This window comes from Lutra lutra, chromosome 16 (assembly GCF_902655055.1).
Source record: "Lutra lutra chromosome 16, mLutLut1.2, whole genome shotgun sequence".
In the NCBI taxonomy this organism is placed as follows: domain Eukaryota; kingdom Metazoa; phylum Chordata; class Mammalia; order Carnivora; family Mustelidae; genus Lutra; species Lutra lutra.
Genome location: NC_062293.1, coordinates 57,489,667 through 57,503,440, shown reverse-complemented (window position 1 = coordinate 57,503,440; position 13,774 = coordinate 57,489,667). Strand labels below are relative to the sequence as shown.

The 13,774-nt window shown below is 46.3% G+C and overlaps 1 protein-coding gene across 3 annotated transcripts in view; it reads right to left on the bottom strand.

Moving 5' to 3' along the window:
• STX8 (syntaxin 8) overlaps positions 1-13,774 on the bottom strand; it is a 258,686-nt gene that overhangs the window by 150,842 nt on the left and 94,070 nt on the right. The window lies entirely within an intron of this gene.

The following is a 13,774-nucleotide window of genomic DNA, read 5'->3' as shown; positions in this document are numbered from 1 at the left end:
GATTGATATGAGTAGTGTACTGGGTAGAAGAAAACTGGAAAGTCTGCCACGAAGGAGCAACTTGGAAGTAACTGTGGGAAGTGAGCAAAACAAGAGCCAGAAGGGTAATAATCCATCCCACTAACGGAACAGAACTTGCATGGGTCCTAAAATGGTTTTCGTAAAGCGAACCTCTCACTTGCCGAGACAGAGAACGACAACCATAATCAACCCAAGGACTGCCTGAGATGCCCCCAAGAAGTAGGTGGGTAGAAAGGGAAAAGCCTAGGAAGGTACCTGAAGGTCTGTGTTTGATGGTAAAAGTGGTGGGATGTGGCACCCATGAGATGAACGGAAGCAAGGACTGACATCTAAAATGGTTGGAATTTTCTGTTTTCAAGATTTTATCTTTAAGGAATCTCTACGCCCAAAGTGGGGCTCGAACTCACAACCCTGAGCTCAAGAGTCATGCGTTCCACCAGCACAGCTGGCCAGGTGCCCCTAAAAGGGTCAGGATTTTGAAAAGTATCAGTTACGTGACAACAACCACCACAAAAATAAAATAAAATCCACTGAGGTTACACAAGATCGCCAACATGCTTAGGACTGAATCTAGATCCCGGGCTACTCGGGTTTTAATAATCAGGATAACGGTTTGGTGGCGATGAACATAATAGAGTGGATGATGATGAACTGTCTGAAAAGCCCCAGTGAGTTGAAAGATGTTTGGCCCATATGGACGTATGGACGTGGCCGGGCTCGGAGATATGGGGGCAGCAGGCGGATTTTCGAGAACAAGCCGCATTGTGCGCGCGCGGCCTCCCACCAGCTGTTCCTCCCCCAGGTTAGCAGAATGAAACACACTCCCCCGGCAAGATATTGATTCCCATTTTTCAAGTGCTGACTCCTGGTTTGGATACGGAGCTGAGGTCAGAATTCTTGCGTCCTTTTCCAGCCAAACTGATTTTCGGGACAGGCAAGCAATCACAGAATGCTCTTCCGTGCAATAAATATGAAAATACTTAACCCCCCGGGGGGATTAGGAAGCATAAATCATGTTCTTAAAGGCCCGTGACAAGCTGAAATGAAAAGTGCTCGGAGTAGGAAACAGCACGAGATCCCTGGCTACAGCCGCACTCACTGGGTTTGGGGCAGATCGGTGTCCTATTAGCTGAATGAGTTTTATGGTTCTGAACGTTATTCGTCAATAGCTACATATCAAGTTGCTCAAACACTGGGTGACTCACCCATCTGTCTAAGTGTGCTACACTCTCCATGTATTGTCTTGTTCCAAATGGCTAGTTTCTTTCCGGTCTTTTTTTAAAGGACCTTTTTTTAAGGTTTTATTTATTTATTTGATAGAGAGAGATCACAAGTAGGCAGAACAGCAGGCAGAGGGAAAGGGAGAAGCAGGCTCCCCGTCAAGCAAGGAGCTCGACGTGGGGCTCAATCCCAGGACCCTGGGATCATCACCTGAGCCGAAGGCAGACACTTAACCAACTGAGCCACCTGGAGGCCCTAAAAAGGACTTCTTCATGGAGTGATGAGTAGGAGGGTTCACTCATCAGAGCCTTACGAGAGCCTGCAGCCGGGGGATCCCACGACAAGCATGGAGCCTTTTCCCCAGGCTGGTATTAAGAGATTACGGGGTGGGGGGGCCCTGGGTGGCTCAGTTGGTTGGGCATCTGCCTTTGGGTCAGCTCATGATCCCGAGGTCTTGGGTTCGAGTCCCACATCGGGCTCCCTGATCTTAGGGGAGCCTGCTTCTCCCTCTTCCTCTGCGTTCCATTCCCCCGGCTTGTGTGCACGTGTGCTCTCTGTCAAATAAATAAAATATTTTTAAGAGAGAGATGGGAGGGGTACGGGATGGCGAAGAAATGGACCCAAGTGGAGAGGAGCAAGGGCTGGGATCACCTCCGCCTGCTTCCTAAGTGAGCGAGAAAACTGTATGAGTCAGGCAAGTGTGGGCTTAAGCGCACACAAGGGGCGACTCGAGGGATAGGAAGTACAAATTGAATTCTAAAAACCACAGCTGATTTTGAGGCGTGTGCTGAACGGCCGGCCTGGCTAGCTTCTCACGAAGGTTGTGTTGCACCAGCTGACAGAGATCAAGGCAACGATACCACCCGTGTTAGATGGGGTCCTTCCACCCAACGTGCAACGCATAGTTCTGCCTTCCTCCTAATGATCATCTCCTCCTCTGCTTCACGGTCAAAGGCACTGGCCTGGAAAGATCTCAGTCACCACTTTCCACTCGAAAAGTCCAGTTGCTGCGCAACCCAAGGCACTTCTCTCTCTGCTTGACATTTACCTGCAGTCCCTGCAATGATTCTACGATTCCAGCTACTCATTAGAAAGTGCTTCCTGGAGGAAAATCCAACACTGGCACTCATGGGTCCCAGTGCTGGCCTCTGGAATAAAGTAGAATAAGCCTATTTCTCCTTGAAAAATCCTAGGAGGGGTGCCTGGGTGGCTTGGTTGGCTGAGCATCTGCCATGTGCTGCAGTCATGATCCCAGGGGCCTGGGATCGAGCCCTACATCGGGCTCCTTGCTCGGTGGGGAGCCTGCTTGTCCCTCTCCCCCTCTGCCTTCAGCTCCCCTTGCTTGTTCTCTATGCGTCAAATAACTAAAATCTTTTTAAAAAGTTCTATAATCTCCCCTTTACAGTATATCTCTTTCTTTGTTTCTTTCTTTGTTCTAAATACCTAGGCCCTTACAAACCCAAGTATGACCCAAAGAGCAGTGGTTCTGACACAGTCTAGAAGCTGTCAGAAAGGCAGACTCCCAGGCCTCGCCTCTGGCCTCTGGACTCCGGATCTGCAGGTAATTCATATGCACATTCGAGTCTGGGACCAGGAGTTGGTAAACATTTTCTGCCGTGGCCCAGATGGTAAATATTTTAGGCTTTGCAGGCCATATGTCTCTGGGGCAATTAGCACAAAAGCAACCATAGATAATATGTAATCAAACAAGCAGTGCTGTCTTAAAAAGAAAAAAAGAAAAAATAACTTTACGGACACCGGCATTTGAATTGCATATCATTTTCACAGGTCATGAAATACTATTCTGCTTTTGGGCTTCTCAACCCTTTAAAAATCTAGAATCCTGCATTCTTAGCTTGTATACCGTACAGAAAGGCAGTGGGCCCCAGTCTGCTGAGCCCTGCTCTATACCCTGGGACTGACATTATTTGCCAGCTCCACTGGGGCTTGGTCCCCGAGTCTAGATAACGTGTTCCAAGCCCTTAATGCGGCATGTAGAACTGAATCAAATACAAAAGATGATTTTTCAATAATGCAGGGTATGGCAAGACCTTTACTTCTTTTGATTCTAACACAGTCTGTCTTAATGGAGACCAAGGCTTATTAACACAATCCTACTTTAGCACAGCAGGATGCAACACAGCTGGATGAGATCGAGCTGTGAACAACTAAAAGGCTGTTTTTTTTGTTTGTTTTTTTTAAACTATCTTGCAAAATGAACTTTTATCCCCAATAGCCATATCTTCTCCATACCGGGGTAACGGCTACGAATTACCACTATTATACTCTCCTCCATATAACTTCTGTCATTTTTATCAGGGAAGGACTGCTGACCAGCCTTCCTGATTGGGCAAGGGGGAGGTTCTGGAGCTGGAACGTTCTGCCATATGCCTTTTTTTTTTTAATCCATTAAAAAAATTCTCACCAGAATATCCCCTGGTATATGTGACAAATGAAGACACGTGGGATTTTTCCAACCGTGGTCGGGACAGGTAAGGGGAAGCTGGCAGCCAGGCGTGGTGGTAGCATAAACCAGCCCACGTGCAGAGCCCTGGAAGGTATCACCAGGAAATGCACGAAGAAGGCACGCCATAAGAAAAGATGGGATAATTCCTTTGAGTCCAATGACCTCTGACCTGAATTACTCCATGAGATCATAGATGGGGGAATCACTGAGTAAGATGACATTAGAGAGATTTTCTGACTCTGAAATGTGGAGATTTGTCCCTCATACCATTACTCACCGGGGCTGGGAGCCACCTCTCATTTATCCCATGGCCCTCAGACCTCCCTCTGGATGCATCCCGAAAGCTTGTAGATTCCTCCTTTCTCTCTCTCTCCGATGTACCGCTCCCTCCCTTCTTTTCAACATCCTTGTCCATGCTTCCCTCCAAATCCAACTGGCCACAGACATCCATGATATTCCAAGTCACTGCCCAGTGAAATCCATGCAAATCACTTTTTCTTCCTCTTTTGCTCACTGTCATTCTGAATAATCTTCTGGAGTTTTCCAATACTTTGAACATGGGCCCCATGTCCCCAAAGCTACCACTCACTCTTCCTTCAAGGACAATGGCCCAGCTCAACTTCCATTTGAGGCCAAAGTGACTCTCCCCCCTCTTTCCAGAGCCCCCTCTTTCTAGCTCATCTACACTTCAGTTTTAGAGCCCCACTGTCTCTGGAAAAATGACGCACCACTTCCCCTGACCAAGAGGCAAAAAACTCTCTGCTCCTTTATATCTCTGTACTCAGTGACAGAATCTGTCCATCCAGCGGGCTGGGGTGATCATAGACAAGAAAGAACAACCACATGTATTATGAAACCCCCACCAAATGATATGCGACTTTTCTATTTTTTTTAAAAGATGTTAATTCAATTAATTATTTATTTGAAAGAGCACGAGTGGGGAGAGGGGCAGAGGGAGAGAGAGAATCTCAAGCAGACTCCATGCTAACTGTGGAGCCCGATGCGGGGCTCAACCTCATGACCTTGAGGTCACAACCCGAGCCAAAATCAAGGATGCACAACCGACTGAGCCACCTGGGTGCCGCACGCGACTCCGTCCTTACACTTCCACCCCTGTGCACAGGGGCTCACTCCATCCCTCGTCTGCTAACCTTTCACACACTGCACTCTTACTTGCTCCTTCACGTCCACCAACTCAGTCCCTCTGCTGTGCCACGCTTCCCAGACCACGCTGGCCCCCTTCTGCACTAGCCAACTCTAAGAAAGATCTTCCAAAAGTTAGCAACTAGAGGGGCACCTGGGTCACTCAGTTGGTTAAGCGTCTGCCTTTAGCTCATGATCTCAGGGTTCTGGGATCAAGTCCCACGCCAGGCTCCCTGCTCAGCGGGGACTCTGCTTGTCCCTCTTCCTCTGCCCCTCCCCACAGCTCTCACACTCTGTCTCTCAAATAAAAAAAAATCTTGAAAAAAAAAAAGTTTGCAACTAGTAAGACGCATCATGTCCAATTAGCATGGACTCAGGGGAATCATCTCCAGCCGAGACCTGGTCATTCTACCTTAATTCGTAATATTAGCCATCCAAGGAAAGTTCTGCAGCTCTGTTCAAGGCAGGATCACAATGCTGGCTTCACCTGGAGCTTAGAGAGGCGAACTAAAAATCCTAAACCCCAGGACCAGCTCATCTGGAAGCGAGAAGTCTCAAGAGATGGTACAATTCCTATCGTGAATGCATCATCTTTACGAAAGAAAACCAAAAGGCTAGTTCTCATGCATGCGTGTGCGCGCGTGTGTGTGTGTGTGAGAATGCACACTTAACATAAATTCTCTTTTTTTTTTTTCAGGGTGGGGAGGAGGCAACTTCCTGACCTCTCCAGATGATTTCCTTAGGATCCCGGCTGTGGATATTTGCATGGATTTTTCAATAGCTGGTTGTGTAAAGGGAGACAGACCTTTTGTCTTTGCCCCCGAAAAGAATTGAAACAGACTCTTTCTTTCAAAAGTTGGCAGAGCTACGTGGCAGAGGGGTCCAGCTCATTTGTAGAGGCGAACATGTTGCCGTCTAACCCAGATTGATCACCAGCTGGGAGGCAAGGCGTTCCACTGGAGGTTCACAATAACACTGGCGCTTTGCTGCTCTGCTGACGGTCAGCGACAGATTGATGTGGAGTTCTTGGAGCAGGGAGGCTGGCTGCAGAGGAGGGCTTGGGGCAGCGAAGGAGGTCGCAAGTGGATTATTCATGAGCTCCCTGCCTACAAAAATAAAAGTTTCCCACCTTTCTGACCTGAGCCTGGAGAACCGTCAGGGCCTCAGTTTGCTTTGTGACTTGGAAGGCTGAGCAGAGCTTTCCAGAAGAGCATAAAAAATGAGTACTTATTGGCACTTTCCAATGAAATGCCAAAATCCACAAAGAGAAATGACCACAGAGCGTTTTTTTTCCTTTTCCCACTGTGAGTGGGAAAGAAGAGACATGATGTTTTATGTCACTGCTCAAGAGTTTGTTTTGTGAGAACAAGTGAAGACGTACGGCTTGTGACACTATCTGTGGCGAGTCTGGCCAGGGTCTCGGGAGAAGAACGGCACGTTGCTGGGTGTCTTTGAGGACAGGGAGGAAGGCAAAACTGTCGGAAGGGAGAGCCTAAAGACGCCACGCAGGCAGGAAAGGCACCTTCACTTGTTTAAGAAAACTGGTCCCAGAGTCACAAATTTAAAAAAAAAAAAAAAAAGGATCGACCTGCCAATGGGCTTTATTTCGTGCAAGTGCGAGTTATTAAAATTTCCAAAATCTTACATTTTAAAAAAAAAAAAAAGATCGTAACAGGCTTCCCACCCTCCAGTTTACTTTTTTAAACCACGAGGATACTCTAGGTACGTGAATAATCCGAAAGTCGTTTTTTGCGCTTGTTTTCTGCCGTCTCCCAAGAAGACGTTTTAACCAGAGACATGCAGCCCACGAAAATGGGAGCGATCCCACGGGCGTCGGGGACCATGCTGCTTGCCACGGGATTGCTAGAGCTTAGAAGAATGCTGGCACATAGATCCTCACTCAATATTTGCTGACTGCCTAGCCATTCGCTGGAAGCCAACTTAGCAACTTGTTATTCTAGCCTACTAGGAATGTTTAATAACAAAGTTTCGGGAGCCGCTTTCCCACAAACTTCAAAAACCATCTTCATGGAGAAACACAATGAACACTGTCCCGGGTTCTTCTGTTACCACTCGGTCCACGGTTACAAGTACTAAATTAAAGCAGAATGTAAAGAAGACATTGACCCGTGGGATTAATTTCGGCACAGCTAGCGAGAGGGAGGAAGCAGACTACTGTTTTCCTTTTCATGGGAGTGCTGCATGGGTTACTCTCTACAAAGATAGAAAGGAATAAATATGTACTAGTTAATGACGGGAGAAGCAACAGTTTTTTGGCAGTAGTACAAAGCCAGGAAATTTAGCAGTTTCCAGAGAGCTGCGTATGCTTTTTGGTGAAAAGGCTTGTGATAGCACTCCCTAATGAAATGCCAAGATCCACACCGAGAATGACTGAGTAGCCTTTCTTTTTTTCCTTTTTCCCACTGCGAGCGAGACAGAAGATGCGTGATATTCATGTCACTGCCAGGATAGTTTTTTTGTAACAATATATGAAGAGAGACGGCGTATGACACCACCTGTACTGTGCTATTTGTTAGTATTTTAATAGGTGATTAATCTTGATTTGATAGGATTTAAGATTTTTATTTTTTGGCACATATGCTCAAACTATTATGTTATAAATCTCCAACTTTTCAGCAAATGTCATCCTGATTGTTCCCTACTGCACAGAACACTACCAGCGAAATATTCGAGGTCAGGAACTTGGATTCTTTACCCACTGTATTCAGGAAAACCAATTTATTGTTCTGTCTCGGTAAAGAGGGGTGACTTCTTTGGGACCTATATCATATTGGCAATCAATCTAGAAAACTTATAATTACTTTTAGGCAATGGGGGTTTGGTAAGTGCATTAATCTGTCTCCGTGAATTTAAACACATGCCCTATAGCTATTACGAAGATAAAATTCAGAGCTGAACATTTCTTATTACTTTTTAAGAATGAAGTGTATGCTTAGTATGTTTGAATGGTGCATGTGATCTTCCAGCATAAGTCAAGAGCAAGACTTTTCCGTGGGGGTGAAATCTTGGGAAGGTCTTGAAGTGGTTTTAAAGCAATCTCCATACTGAATGGCCCTGGTCTGGCAAGTTAATTTCCTTGTCAATTTCTCAGAGTAAAAACACTGGCCGCTGCTTGCTCTTAAGACCAAGCCACAACAAATCGTTGTTTAAATTAAGCTGAATGTTAAGCATTTTGGAAGACAGAAAAACAGAGGGGAATTCGCCACTTGCTAAAATGCGTGTGCGACCCCCAGAACAATACCCGTGACACCTGCGCAGTCATTCCTGGCCACGCGCAGAGCGTAGATAATCTGAGTCATCTGACCGAACTCCCAGCTGGGGTCCCAGCTCCCAGACAGACAAGGCTCTGCCTTCTTGTGTTGGCTTTTGCACTGGAACCATCAGTTTCCTGGCCGACTGAGTGCCATGGTTTTCACATTCTTGTGCTTTTTGTGGATGGTTAGGCATGGCCCCCCAGCACAGGTTGGGATGTGTCTTACGGAGTGAACGCACGCATTAGATTAATGCACAAGTTCAGTGTAACCGAATCAACAATGTATTACAGAATGTGTCTTTAAACAGAAACACACTAAGGAGGAGATTACATATTGATCAACTGGCAAAATGTTGGGACCGGAGCCTCCTGGGAACTTCACCTTGGACATCCCCTAGGATCGATGGCTCAGTAGTCACAAATTCAGTGGTCACAGTGACTGCACAGACCACACGTATGCTAAATAACGAGAACCGGGGCTAATTATTTTTTAAATGACCTTCAGGCAAAACTTTTACTCTTCAGAGAAAGAGATTTTGCTTTTGAAGAGGAAGGGCTAAGCTCTCTACATTATCAAAAGTATTAATGCAGCCAATTTTTATATTTTTAAGATTTTATTTATTTGACAGAGAGAGAGCACAACAGGGCGGGGGGTGGGGGAGGGAGAAGGCGGCTCCTCGCTGAGCAAGGAGTCAGATGTGGGGCTTGATCCCAGCACCCAGAGATCATGAACCAAGCCAAAGGCAGATGCTTAACTGACAGAGGCACCCCAGGAATCAGTTTTTAAAGAGGTGCTAAAAACAGCTTTAAAAAAAAATGCTTTTAATGACAATACCAGCACTGGCAAGAATGAGGGGCAACAGGAACCTGCATATACTGCTGGCAGGAATGCAGACGGGCCCGAACACTGATCTTACACTCTCCAAGGAGAGCAGCAAGCCCATCCCAAGGAAATACGCACGGGAAATAAAAACAGGGATTCACAAAGACCGAAACATGATTGTTTGTAGCAGCATTACTCAAGAGTGCCAAAGATCGGAAGTGAGCCACTGTCCTTGCACTGGTGAATGAGTCTACAAGCTGGTACAGTGATACGGTGGGACAGTCACCAACAAGAAAAAGGAATGGGCTCCGGATATAGGCACCTGCCGGGACAAAGCTCAGACGCGCTCTCGCCTCAGTGAAAGTAGCCAGATACAGAAGCCACACCGTGCCTGACCCCATTTCTATTCCATTTTGGAAAAAGCAAAGCTGGAATGGGAGAAAACAAATCGGTGACACAGGGGGAGGGGACAGAGGAGGAATCAGCCACAAAGGGGCATAAGGAAAGTTTCTGGGCACAATGGACCCGTTCTGTATCCCGGTTGCACGTGTTTGTCAAAACGCATAGAACTGCTCCCCCAAAAAGGACAAAGTTTACTAGAGGTGAGTCCTATCTCAAAAAACCCACCACACATACACACAAGGTAACAAAGGACAATAACGCGTTGTCGACAGCCATGCCTTTCAATTCTCTGATTTTTACCAAGGCTCACAGGCGTGCTTTTAGCTAGCATCACATAAGTGGATGATTTATTTTGTCTTTTAGAAAATTTGGTTCTTCCTGCCCCTCTGGCGGAGACAAGCACGCGGCCTTGGCAGTGGGACCAGAGAATTGGCTTCCAATAGGCATCTTTCTCGTGCAGAAGTGGTTTTATTTCTTGGGTGCTCTTCTCAGCGTCTTGTGCAAGATCTGCCCCTACCCAGCCACTGAGGAAGGCCAGCTGGGGTCCCGAGACAAGGCCTCTTTGGTGGCCTTCCTGCAGAGGGGCGGGGAACCTTCTCCCACTTCCAACCTCAAAACCAGCATGTAAGGAGCACAGACTGTGCCCCCAGGCCGGGGTGCAGCCGGGGACCCCAAGAGTGAATCAGACAGCCTGCTTCCCATCACTTCCTCGCTCTGTCTTAAAGCAAGGGCGCCTGCAGGGATCTGATCCCTCAAAACTTCTGGCAGGAGCTCCACATCACAATTCTCTCCTTTGTTTACACTCTCTCTCCCTCTGCATTTATCTTCCAGTTATTCCCTTTCCCCAGGCCTAATCCTCACCATAATCCCATTACCGTCTCAACAGTTTCACTCACAGGGTAGTCCCAGCTCACAGTGCTTAAAGCTGTCTCCTTGTGGAAGAGAAACAGGGCCACACGTGTCAATGCTGTCACACCTTTTCCTCTCACGCTCTCTTACAGAGGATGCGCGAGATGGATATCTCTCTACAGAGACCGATGGTCCCAGTGGGAGAACTCAACACAAAGCATCATTTCCGTGTTTAATGTAATCTCCCCAAGTAAGCACGAATTCCCTTTGGATACAGCGGTTTTTGTAATTTTCCTGAGTAAATGCTTCTCTGACAGAAATGTGGCCTCTGCTACAGTTCATGGTTTCTAACGACTTACAGGGACTTAAAATACTCTGTGTCAGCTACAAGTAACTAGAATGTCTAGTCCAAGAGTCCTCATTTAGCTCGTGCAATACATATGTCCAAATTCTCTTCCTGATCTTATCAATATACCTGTCTTTACGTTTTCCCTCTCAATAAAAAATGAGTATTTAAGGAAACATGGGAAGATAACCCAAGGCATGGGGTTTTTCCCCCAAATGATCATTGACTTTTGAATACCTCAGAAGACATGTACAGGTAAGGTAAACACACACAGATACACACACACGTACACTCATGTACACAGACACATGGAGTCCTTGGAGTTTTGGAAAACTGAGCCAAAGTCTCACTGTTTTGGAAATCCGCACTTGACAGTTTTTTTTTTTTTGTTTTGTTTTGTTTAGTTCATGTGTTATCTGCTGTATGCTTTTTTCCCTTAACCCAATTAAATTATCTCGACCATTTACGTTTAAAATGCAGAGGCACTAGGGGTGCCTGAGTGGCTCAGTGCTCGATTTTGGCTCAGGTCATGATCTCAGGTCATGAGATCGAGCCCTGCATCGGGGCTCTGCGCTCTGCACGGAGTCTGCCTGTCCTCCTCCCTCTGCTCCTCCCCCTGCTCTTTCTCTCTCTTTGGAGTAAATAAATACTCCGCCCTTTCCCTCTGCTTCTCCACCCTCACTGTCTCTCTCTAAAAAACCAAAAGATAAAGTAAAATACAATAAAACTCAGAAGCACTTTCTCCCATATCTCAATATTAGGTCGATGAACCATCCTCCTGGGGTCAAACAGCGAGTAACTGTATGGAGATTTCACAGAGAAGATAGGCCCCCATGGCAATTTCATCTTCATTACAACTGGGCTGGTAGGGGACTCGGATTCTGGTTACTAGTAACCTGTAACATCAGCTGGTGGTAACCGTAACATAATCTGGAACCATCTTTGATGTTTTAGTCTAAGTCTCTTAATTGAGTCTCATGCCAGACATTCCCAACACCTGAGAGCTTCTTGGTGGGGTCTTTGCCTGAAACAATGAACCCTATATTCCTTTCTGTCAAACACAAGAGTGGTTGTGAGAGGAAGACTGATGGAGGCAAGGTCGGGGAAGAGGGAAAAACAGTTCTCTTCAATCTCATATGTAATTTAGATGCCAAATACAGGGGAAAAAAATCTTTGCTCACCAAGAAGTGAAACGTAAATACAAAGTCTCTCTGCTTCTTTCTTTTTTTTTTTTTTTAAGATTTTATTTACTTATTTGACAGAGAGCACAAGAGACAGGCAGAGAGAGAGGAGGAAGCAGACTCCCTGCTGAGCAGAGAACCTGATGTGGGGTTCAATCCCAAGACCCTGGGATCATGACCTGAGCCAAAGGCAGAGGTTTTAACCCACTGAGCCACCCAGGTGCCACCACCCCCCCTCCCCGCCTTTTTTTAAGAAGTCTTTCTGTTTCTTAAGACTGGTTCTTAGTTACCCAATTATAATGCTTCTGTCTGAGTGTCCCCGTGGGATGGGCTGGACCTAGGTCTTCTTTTAGGCCCTTCTCATTTCTAAGGCCCAACCTGGCTAACAGTTGGTGTGGGGATCCGAAAGGTAAATTTCCTAGGCCCTGAAACTCACTGACACTGGTTCACACTGCGGGTTCAGCCAATCCATTGTAAAACTCCAGGAAAACCAAGAAAGGTAAGTATAAATCAGCTCAGTTCCCATAGCTCTAGTGAAAACATGTTTACTCCATGGAGAAAACGCTATTGGTATTTAACGATGACTGTGTTCAACGCTCGTACAGATCATGAAGGACTTAGATGCTTGGGGCTGAGTTAGGCAGGAGCCCAGACACCATGCAGCACTTTCCAACACCACTTTGGGACTCCGATTATTCATCTTTCTTAGAAAATACTGCAATTCTCTGTTCACAATGCTGCCTTTGCCACCAGAGGGTAAATTCCTTCAAGGGGAGGGACGAAGGCCAGGAAGACAAGTTCTAATTGATCTCTGTACCCAGCACTCCGCACACTCTGCAACGAGTGGATGTTGGATATCGGTTTGTTGAATTAATAAGTAAACGGAGCCAGGCGACAGGGAGATTTGGATTGTAGCTAAAGAAGGGAGAAGGGGAGGCTATGGGAAGGGGCTCTAACACAGATGGGGTGACAAAAACACTGGCGTCAAAGAGGCACAGCGGAGTTTGAGAAAATTATCTCATAAAATGAAAGTGGAAAAGGCTACAGAAAGGCTGTATTTCTAAATATTTTTCAGAGTCATCTTAATTATATATAATTGACAAATCAGGGATTATAAATAGATAATTGCTACAGCCCTAAACGCATATACGTTCCAAGTGGGGCAAGACATTTGGTGGGGGTGGGGCCTTCTCTTTGGAAATACAGGGATTATCCTATATTTAGGTATGCGCTTTTACAAGAGTAGATAAGTAACAGTAAGGGCACCGGGGGACACCAGGGAATGCACAGCAAGGAAAATATTTTGGCAGGCTGGGTGTGGAAAAAAAAAAAAAAAAGCACAAACGAAAACATTACAACGTAGCAAGTAATTACAACAGCAGCTGAATGAAAAATAAGATCCTTTTCCTAAGGTATCCGGAAGGGAAAGGCAGAGAAGGAGAAACCTAAAATCTGGACAAGAACACAGACACTCCAGGAACATGGTCATATGCCTTGGAGATGGAATGTTCTATGATTCACAAAGTGGGCTGACTACACACCCACAGTCTTTCATCCAAGACACTTAAATTTATTTACGACACCTTGTAACTTACAATGGTAAGGGGAAATCTGCAACCCTGAGTCTAACCAGGGTTCTGGCCATTTCTCGTAAGAAAAACTCGTATCAATGAGCCCTCTGTAGCATAGTCTGGGATTTCGGGATATGGTGTACGACCCCTAGCACACACACCCCACGCCGACCCCAACAATACAACTGTGGTTCGCAAGGATCCAGATCCTGGCAGGGACCATCACAGCCAAGGACGTGAAGTATATTAAATACACAACCTTTAGAGGAGGGCCCCACTAGACAGGCAGGGCTGGAAGCCATGTTGAGGAAAGCGCTGTTTTCCCAGGGACATGACCTAGACTGGTGAACGGGAGGAGGAGGAGGAGGAGAGAGACTGAGCAAGTGTCTCTGGGAAGTGCAGAGAGGGTAGTTGTGGGGCTCAGCACGGTCTTTGGAGCAGAAATTACAAAAACTAATTCAAAACCCAGAAGTGGT